The sequence below is a fragment of the Drosophila suzukii genome, chromosome Y (genome assembly GCF_043229965.1).
Source record: "Drosophila suzukii chromosome Y, CBGP_Dsuzu_IsoJpt1.0, whole genome shotgun sequence".
Lineage (NCBI taxonomy): Eukaryota > Metazoa > Arthropoda > Insecta > Diptera > Drosophilidae > Drosophila > Drosophila suzukii.
In genome coordinates this window covers 2,321,234-2,330,157 of record NC_092085.1, presented here as the reverse complement: position 1 = coordinate 2,330,157, position 8,924 = coordinate 2,321,234, and the positions used below count along the sequence as shown (strand labels likewise).

The window sequence follows — 8,924 nt, the reverse complement described above, 5'->3', positions numbered from 1 at the left end:
CAGACACCGAATAAACTGTTTCTCTCACTCCGTACCCCGGTGGCTGGCACTCTACATCTCACGCCAGCCAACCGATTTTCGTATTAGACCTTTTTGTCCCATATCTTTACAAATATTTTCGGTAAAGAGACCCTGGCGGGACTGAGTATATCCCAGCCTAAGAGACTTCTTTACAACTTTCAATGTTGTTTTGCGTCTGTTGTGTTTGCTTGCTGTGGCCGCTCGCTTGTGTTTTCCGTTTGTTGCTGTTTTTTGAATATAAAATAAACGACGCGCCGAAAGTAATTGTTATTTGTTCCCCGTGCCCCGTGTTTTTTTTCGCGTCTAGTAGTCCTTGTGCCCGTCGAACGGAAGTGTCAAACTCACCAGTGCTAGTCGCCCCAGTTGTGCAGTCAGTAGGACCACAAGTTTCCACATTTCCACACACGACAGGCCTGTTTGCTGCTCTCTCTGCCCGGCAAACAAACATTTAGTGAATATTTTCTACACTTTTTGTTCGGTGGTTTTTTTTATTTTGCTAAAGTCACGTTGTGCCATCGGTATTGTTTTCGTTTCGGTTTTCGGGGAACAGTGCCGTTGTTCGTCTTGGGGGTCTAGTGACCTTGCGCGACCCGCACCATGGACCTGCGCAGCTGGCGTAAGGTCCTTATCCAGTAGGTCATCGAGTGTCGCTTCACCGAACACAACTTCATCACACTGGAGCAGTCGGACATCGATGCCTTCTTCTCGATCTACGTGCAAAAGGCCCAGGTGGCGCCGGTAGAGGAGGAGAACGCGCTGCCGGCCCAGCCTGGGGAGCACCGCCCCCCCCTGCAGAACTTCCTCCGAGATCATTATCCAGAGTTCAGTGCCCACATAGATGGCCGTGGCCAACTTGTGACCGCGGACTACGTGTATGTCTACACACTGCTCCTGCATTACTCATGCGTGAAGCAGCCCAGCGTGTTTATCCACAGCATCTGCAAGAAGCTGCCGGAGCTAGTGCAGACCTGCATCGCAAACTTCTTCGGCCAGACGTTGGAGCAACAGCTGACGCGCCAATTTCTCCGCCAGTCTATGAACAATGTGGCTGTGATTTACCGCCAGGGCGTCCAGATCAGCCCCAGTCGTCCGAGCTGCAGCACCATGAGTCCCGAACTGACCATTGACACCACACCGGACACATCCTCGTCCACATCCGCATCGCCTCAGCCGCCGAGCAGCACGCCACAGATCCGTCATCCAGCGCCTCCAAATGTCCGCCAACGAAATGCTAGCAGCGCACCCGGGAGCTGCACGGTGTTCGCGCCCAGCTGGAGGTGGTGTCCTACGAGAAGACCATGCTCGAGGAGCAGCAAACGGAGAAGGAGGACCTGATCATAGAAATGCTGGACAACACTGATGGGGCCAGACGGTCAGGCTCGATGCTGTGCTTCTCGACGAAGCAAGCCACACTCTCGCTTAGCTCCAGCAAGATAGCGTTCTGCTTCTGCAGCTCTTTCCTCAGCTCGGCGTTCTCGTGCTCCTTCTCGCGCAGCTGCTTGTCGACCACAGAGCTGTGCAGATTCTCGGGCGTGGTGTTCGGGGACAGGGAACAGTTGAGCAAATCCGAGGACGCATTTAGAACCTCACGTCGGTTGTGTAACTCCTCGCGCGCTTCCTGTAGACAACGATCCAGCTCCTGCTTGTCGCGCTTCAGGCTGGATTCCTCCAGGCGCTGTTCCAGCTATTCAAGAAGAAAAACAAAAAAAATATAAATATATATTTATGGAATTTTGGGTAGGTATTATGTAGGTACTTTGAATTTATATTTCCTAAACAGCGCCCTTTTTCGCCAATATTAATTTTAGAATTATGTACCTAGTAGCTTAACATGATTAATAACCATTAAATATGAATTCAAAAATATTAATTTAACAAATAAAATTCCCTCTCAATACCAAAAGTGTGTACAGTTCCGACCCAAAGGTGACTAGTTTTTCGCTGATATTCACACAAAATTCGCCGGATTTAGTTCTTTTGTGTAATGCCCCCATAAAATCAGAGAGGTAGCATACCTGCTCGACAAGCTCGGATTTTTCGGCGCGCAAATCCTGTAGCTTATCGTTAGTCTCGGCTATAATGGCCTCCTTTTGGCTGCTTTCCTTCATCAGGCTTCGCTTCAACTGAAATGAGGAAAGTTTTATTATTGGTTTATGGCACCAAGTACCTGTGACCATCTGGTGGTCTACTACCTACATGATCGAACTCATTTAGCACGTTGTCTGCATTCTCACCATTCTGGACGGCGTTCTTGAGCTTGGCCAGTTGACTCTTGGCCATCATGTTCTCTGTAATGGGAAAAAACGATAAAATATGTTACTATCATATTTAACTACTATCAGAGGGATGTAAGCCACAAGATCTATGAGGCATTCTTACCTTTGTTTAGCGTTTTAATCAGATCCTCGTCCGCTTGCTGCCCTTCGAGCATGGTCTTCTCGTAGGACACCACCTCCAGCTGGGCGCGAACACCGCGCAGCTCCCGGGTGCGCTGCTCCAGCAGCTCGGTTCTGGGTGTGAGCGGAGCGGACATTTAGAAGCGCTGAATTTTGTGTGAATATCAGCGAAAAACTAGTCACATTTGGGTCGGAACTGTACACACTTTGGGTATTGAGAGGGAATTTTATTTGTTAAATTAATATTTTTGAATTCATATTTAAAGGTTATTAATCATGTTAAGCTACTAGGTACATAATTCTAAAATTAATATTGGCGAAAAAGGGCGCCGTTTAGGAAATCTAAATTCAAAGTACCTACATAATACCTACCCAAAATTCCATAAATATATATTTATATTTTTTTTGTTTTTCTTCTTGAATAGCTTAAAACGTCCGGGAACAAACTACTCGCGTGCGTGGACAGAATCCGGGAGCTGGAACAGCGCCTGGAGGAATCCAGCCTGATTGTATCTTCCAGAGAAGATACAATCAGCTCCCTGAAGCGCGACAAGCAGGAGCTGGATCGTTTTCTACAGGAAGCGCGCGAGGAGTTACACAACCGACGTGAGGTTCTAAATGCGTCCTCGGATTTGCTCAACTGTCCCCTGTCCCCGAACACCACGCCCGAGAATCTGGACAGCTCTGTGGTCGACAAGCAGCTGCGCGAGAAGGAGCACGAGAACGCCGAGCTGAGGGAAGAGCTGCAGAAGCAGAACGCTATCTTGCTGGAGATAAGCAAAAGTGTGGCTTGCTTCGCACAGCATCGAGCCTCTGGCCCCATCAGTGTTGTCCAGCATTTCTATGATCAGGTCCTCCTTCTTCGTTTGCTGCTCCTCGAGCATGGTCTTCTCGTAGGACACCACCTCCAGCTGGGCGCGAACACCGTGCAGCTCCCGGGTGCGCAGCTAGCATTTCGTTGGCGGACATTTGGAGGCGCTGGCGATCGCGATGATCAGCTCGGCGGCTGAGGCGATGCGGATGTGGACGAGGATGTGCCCGGTGTGGTGTCAATGGTTAGCTCGAGACTCATGGTGCTGCAGCTCGGACGACTGGGGCTGATCTGGACGCCCTGGCGGTAAACCACAGCCACATTGTTCATAGACTGGCGGAGAAATTGGCGCGTCAGCTGTTGCTCCAATGTCTGGCCGAAGAAGTTTGCGATGCAAGTCTGCACTAGCTCAGGCAGCTTCTTGCAGATGCTGTGGATGAACACGCTGGGCTGCTTCACGCACGAGTAATGCAGGAGCAGTGTTTAGACGTACACGTAGTCCGCGGTCACAAGTTGTCCACGGCCATCTATGTGGGCACTGAACTCTGGATAATGATCTGCGTTGGAATAAAAATGGGTCTCATTATTTGGCTAGTTTTAAGCAACAAGTTAGGGGAGGAAAATCATTGGAAAATCCCAAAACCTTTTCGAGGCGCCAAGGGAACTAGCTTAAAAGAGGACTTGAGAAGTGTACATACCCTTGCATGTCCTATAGTAATCTAAGGTTTCACTAAAATTGTATAAAATGGCCATTAATCCTTGAATAATCCTACTATTTCAACTAGTTTATTGACAATAAAGTGAAGTAAAGTAAAATGGAAGAAAGAAAATCCTTTGAAAATCCCAAAATAAGAAAATAACTAAATTAAAAAGGGGAATTTGATATGTACATATCTAAAAAGAATTTATATTCCCTTGTATTTATAATCACAATTCAATATTTGACTAAATAGGAATAAAATAAACATTTGCCCTTGAACAATACTTATATTTCAACTAGTTTTATTGAAATTAAAAAAAATTGCTCATATAATCAGTTCTATAAGTTAAATATCAAGTCGGTTAGGGTCTATACAAAGTCCTTCCTTTTCCCCATGAATGTTCCTATATCCAAAACATTTTTTTCTTATCTAGATATGAGGTAATACACCCAGACAGTACTGAAATAATATACAATGACCATTAGTCCTTGAATACCATTATTTCCACTTGTTCTGTTTACAACAAAGTGAAATTCTCATATAATCAGTTCTTTAACAATCGACTCTGGTAGGTGCCTATGTTTTTTCTATATGAAAGTTCCTATATCAAAGGTGTCTTGGAATGTAGACTCATGACATTTGGGCAACCATGACTTTGAAAAAAGAGTATCCCCTATAGTATAGTATAGTATTGAAAAAATAGTATAGTATAGTAGTAAAATAGATGAAGGATGACAACCCTGTTTTTCAGGAGACATGACATGCAAAATTATTTCGGGCTGGAAATGCAAAATACCCGAACTCACCTCGGAGGAAGTTCTGCAAAGGCGAGCGGTGCTCCCCGGGCTGGGTCGGCAGCGCGTTCTCCTCCTCCACCGGCGCCACCTGGGCCTTTTGCACGTAGATCGAGAAGAAGGCATCGATGTCCGACTGCTCCAGCGTGATGAAGTTGTGTTCGGTGAAGCGACACTCGATGACCTGTGTCGGGAAATCGCGTAAGTGGATGGCATCGGGAAGACCTGCGAAGATCCCAGGATCTCTACTACTTACCCACTGGATAAGGACCTTACGCCAGCTGCGCAGGTCCATGGTGCGGGTCGCGCAAGGTCACTAGACCCCCGACGAACAACGGCACTGTTCCCCGAAAACCCAACCGAAAACAATACCTATGGCACAACGTGACTTTAGCAAAATAAAAAAAACACGACCGAACAAAAAGTGTAGAAAATATTCAATAAATGTTTGTGTTTGCCGGGCAGCGAGAGCAGAAAACACGTCTGTCCTGTGTGGAAATGTGGAAGCCTGTGCTCCTACTGACTGCACAACTGGGGCGACTAGCACTGGTGAGTTTGACACTTCCGTTCGACGGGCACAAGGACTACTAGACGCGAAAAAAAATACACGGGGCACGGGGTACAAATAACATTTACTTTCGGCGCGTCGTTTATATTATATTCAAAAGCCGACGCTAGGGATGGGAGAAATGTATCAAAATCGATACTTTTCGTATAAAAATAAATATTTATATCGTGATATTTTTCAACTGACTTATCGCTGTTATCGCTATCAGCAACGTAAGTGACGGAAACGTAAGTGCGTAAATACAAATAAATATTTATGTCCTTCAAATTAGCGTCGGCCTGTTAGCAATGTCCGTCAAATTAGCGTCGGCCTGTTAGCAACGAAAGTGGAACGGTGGAATTTGGAACATGGGGGCTCTTTTTATTTTTAAATTTTCTCGCTTTTTGGGGACCAAATCGAAAAATCTAAAATGCTAGATTGTTAAGAAAGAAAAGATCTATCGATCTAGGTAGGTTTGAGACACATCCGAGGTCTATTAATGTTTCAAAAATGCATTTGAAAAATCGTGTCCCCACAATTTTCTTAACTGCTCCCCTCACAGAGGTTGTGCCAATATGCACGATAAGCCAAGCTATTGGGGGTTAATTCAAGCTCCTTTTCTGAAAGTTTCAATAAAATCAAACCCACAGTTTTCGAGAAAATAGCCTAACAGTGACGCAACCTCGGATTTTCCCCATACAAAAAAGGGGGCAAAAATTAAATTACCTACGGCTACACTCCTAGAAGTTGTGCCAACATGCACGGTATATGGGTAGATAGGGGATAATCTAAGGAGTGTTCTGTGAAAATTTTATCAAAATCAAACCCACAGATTTTGAGACAACTGCTTTACAGTTGGGGGTGCTAAAAAGGTTAATAAAAGACCGTTTAATCCAGAAACTGAACCTTTAGATACTAAGACATGAACCACAATGTAAACAGCTTAGCCATGACAATCATTCGACGCCAACTTTCTATAACTTTATACAACTTTCACAGAGGTTGTGCCAACTTGCACGGTATCGCATTAGAAGGGGCATCATTTTAGCTAATTTCTGAATAAATTACAGGCAATTCAAATCCACAGTTTTCGAGAAATTCAAGTATTTTCAATTATGGCTTTTGCCACGCGGTCACACTGTCCAGGCCAGCGAGAAATCGTATGCACCCGTGACATCAACCATCAAAATATATATGCAAACTTTAATTAATTCATACAGCTCTCACAGAGGTTGTGCCAACTTGCACGGTATCGCATTCGAAGGGGCATCATTAAAGCTAATTTCTAAATAAATTACAGGCAATTCAAATCCACAGTTTTCGAGAAATTCAAGTATTTTCAATTATGGCTTTTGCCACGCGGTCACACTGTCCAGGCCAGCGAGAAATCGTATGCACCCGTGAAATCAACCATCAAAATATATATGCAAACTTTAATTAATTCATACAACTCTCACAGGGGTTGTGCCAACTTGCACGGTATCGCATTCGAAGGGGCATCATTTTAGCTAATTTCTGAATAAATTACAGGCAATTCAAACCCACAGTTTTCGAGAAATTCAAGTATTTTCAATTATGGCTTTTGCCACGCGGTCACTCTGTCCAGGCCAGCGAGAAATCGTATGCACCCGTGACATCAACCATCAAAATATATATGCAAATTTTAATTAATTCATACAACTCTCACAGATGTTGTGCCAACTTGCACGGTATCGCATTCGAAGGGGCATCATTATAGCTAATTTCTGAGTTAATTACAGGCAAGTCAAACCCACAGTTTTCGAGAAATTCAAGTATTTTCAATTATGGCTTTTGCCACGCGGTCACACTGTCCAGACCAGCGAGAAAGCAAATTCAGCCAAGACATTTACCACGAAAAGGTATTTATCGATATATCGCCAAGTGCCAAGCTACGACCTACAACACTTAATTGAGCCAATCGAATACTTTTGGCCGCCAAGTATTGAAAAATATATAATTGGTATTTATTTCCCTATTATTTTAATGTATAATTCATCGAAATCGAGCCAGTGGTTTGGTAAAATTTAACATTTTATTGATTTAAGAAAAATATAAAAAATAACTATTTGCTATTGTGGAGTTGCCATACTGCCGAACAGAATCCCCGTTACTTTGAATTAGAAGCTCGTGCAGAGAAGTAAAGTGAAAAGAAAATAAAAGCTGAAATTTATAATAAAACTTAAAACATAGATACATCATGTGTAATTTATTCGTATTAAAACTATTTTGCTGCTCGCTAATGCGATTAGTGTGAGTGCTGGCAGCGCGGTTGCCAAACGATTTAAAAATCGCTTAACAGACAACACATCCGCGGCCCAGCTTCATCGCGCCCAACATCCCAGCTTCCACAAAGTGCATATCGATTTCCTTCTGTGTCGACATGTTGATGTCCCAGTGCCACAGAGAGTCTGCTGCATCATTTCTAAGTCTCCTCCGGCTTTTGTTTGAGTTTCGATTCGTGACTTCTCCATCCTGGTTGAAAGTAAATCCGCTCGACACAAAAGGAGCGCGCAGAAGCACACGGAGCTTAGCTGGTACAGCGAGGAGCACTCTTCAACTTCCTCCCTCCCCGGCATCGCTATCTTCGTTATCCTTATCATTATCCGGCATACGCGCGGAAACATCCTCCACCCCGAGTAAACAATGTTGGCGCCTGGAAACACTCAAGTGCAATATTTGGCAACAATAATTTAATGTCTACATAATAATGTCTACATTATAACATTTGACTTTGTGTACCGCCATGTGAGCTAATTAGTGGTCGCGACCCCCCGCATGGCGACCCCAATTAGTCGCCCCATTCTATTAAACCCGAGTGCGCTTTGGCTGCATTCCGGAATGGTGTCATACCTGCCATAAAGCATATCTGCCAGCCGTAAAAGGCGCCGTGTCAACACGACCATTGCACTTCTGCTCCGGCGGGACCAAGATGACATTGCATCACCACCATCGATTCCAGTGGGTCAACAGCCGTCCCGGTGACGGGGTTGCCATCCCCCCGACCCAGGGCTTAGTTCGGTGCGTGTGATTAAACAATTGCATGGCCGGGTGGGAAGCCCTATTTGCCTTTCGGAAAAGAAATTCCTGGAACGGCCCTTATTAAATTGCTCAACCTAAAAGTTTTGAATTTCTCACACGGACACCCTACAAAAATTTGGCTCTCAAGTGGCGGCAATGTGCCAAGTGGGGGTATTATTTCAAGTGCAGTGGCGTTCATGACTGGGACCCCGGGTGGAGCGGACGCGTCCGCAAAACATTACTCAAATCGCCCCCAATGGTGGTGTATTTATATTTCGGGGCACGGAGGCCAGCTGAATTATAGCTTCGGTGTTTTATAACATATAACCTCCTAAGCTTGGAAATAATTTTTATTTATTTATTTATATTCTGGTTTTGGGACAATTGCAAATTGCCACCAACCACTTAATTTAGCTATAGCTACTGGGCCTTAAGCTATTTACATATTTTCTGCAAAAGTTTATTTATATATAGTTATTAACAAAATTTAGATATTGTTATATAAGCGTATGGCCTTGATGAAATCATTGGCGCTGGCGCCAATTGGTGGATTTTGGGGATAGGGCATCAGGTGACTTTACCGCAGTGCTCGCACTGGGGTGGGGGTTGTTTATT

General features: G+C 44.6%; 1 pseudogene; it reads right to left on the bottom strand.

The window, feature by feature from the left end:
* Positions 1 to 489: 489 nt before the first annotated feature.
* LOC139353626 (uncharacterized) lies at positions 490 to 5,448 on the bottom strand (annotated as a pseudogene).
* Positions 5,449 to 8,924: the final 3,476 nt, after the last annotated feature.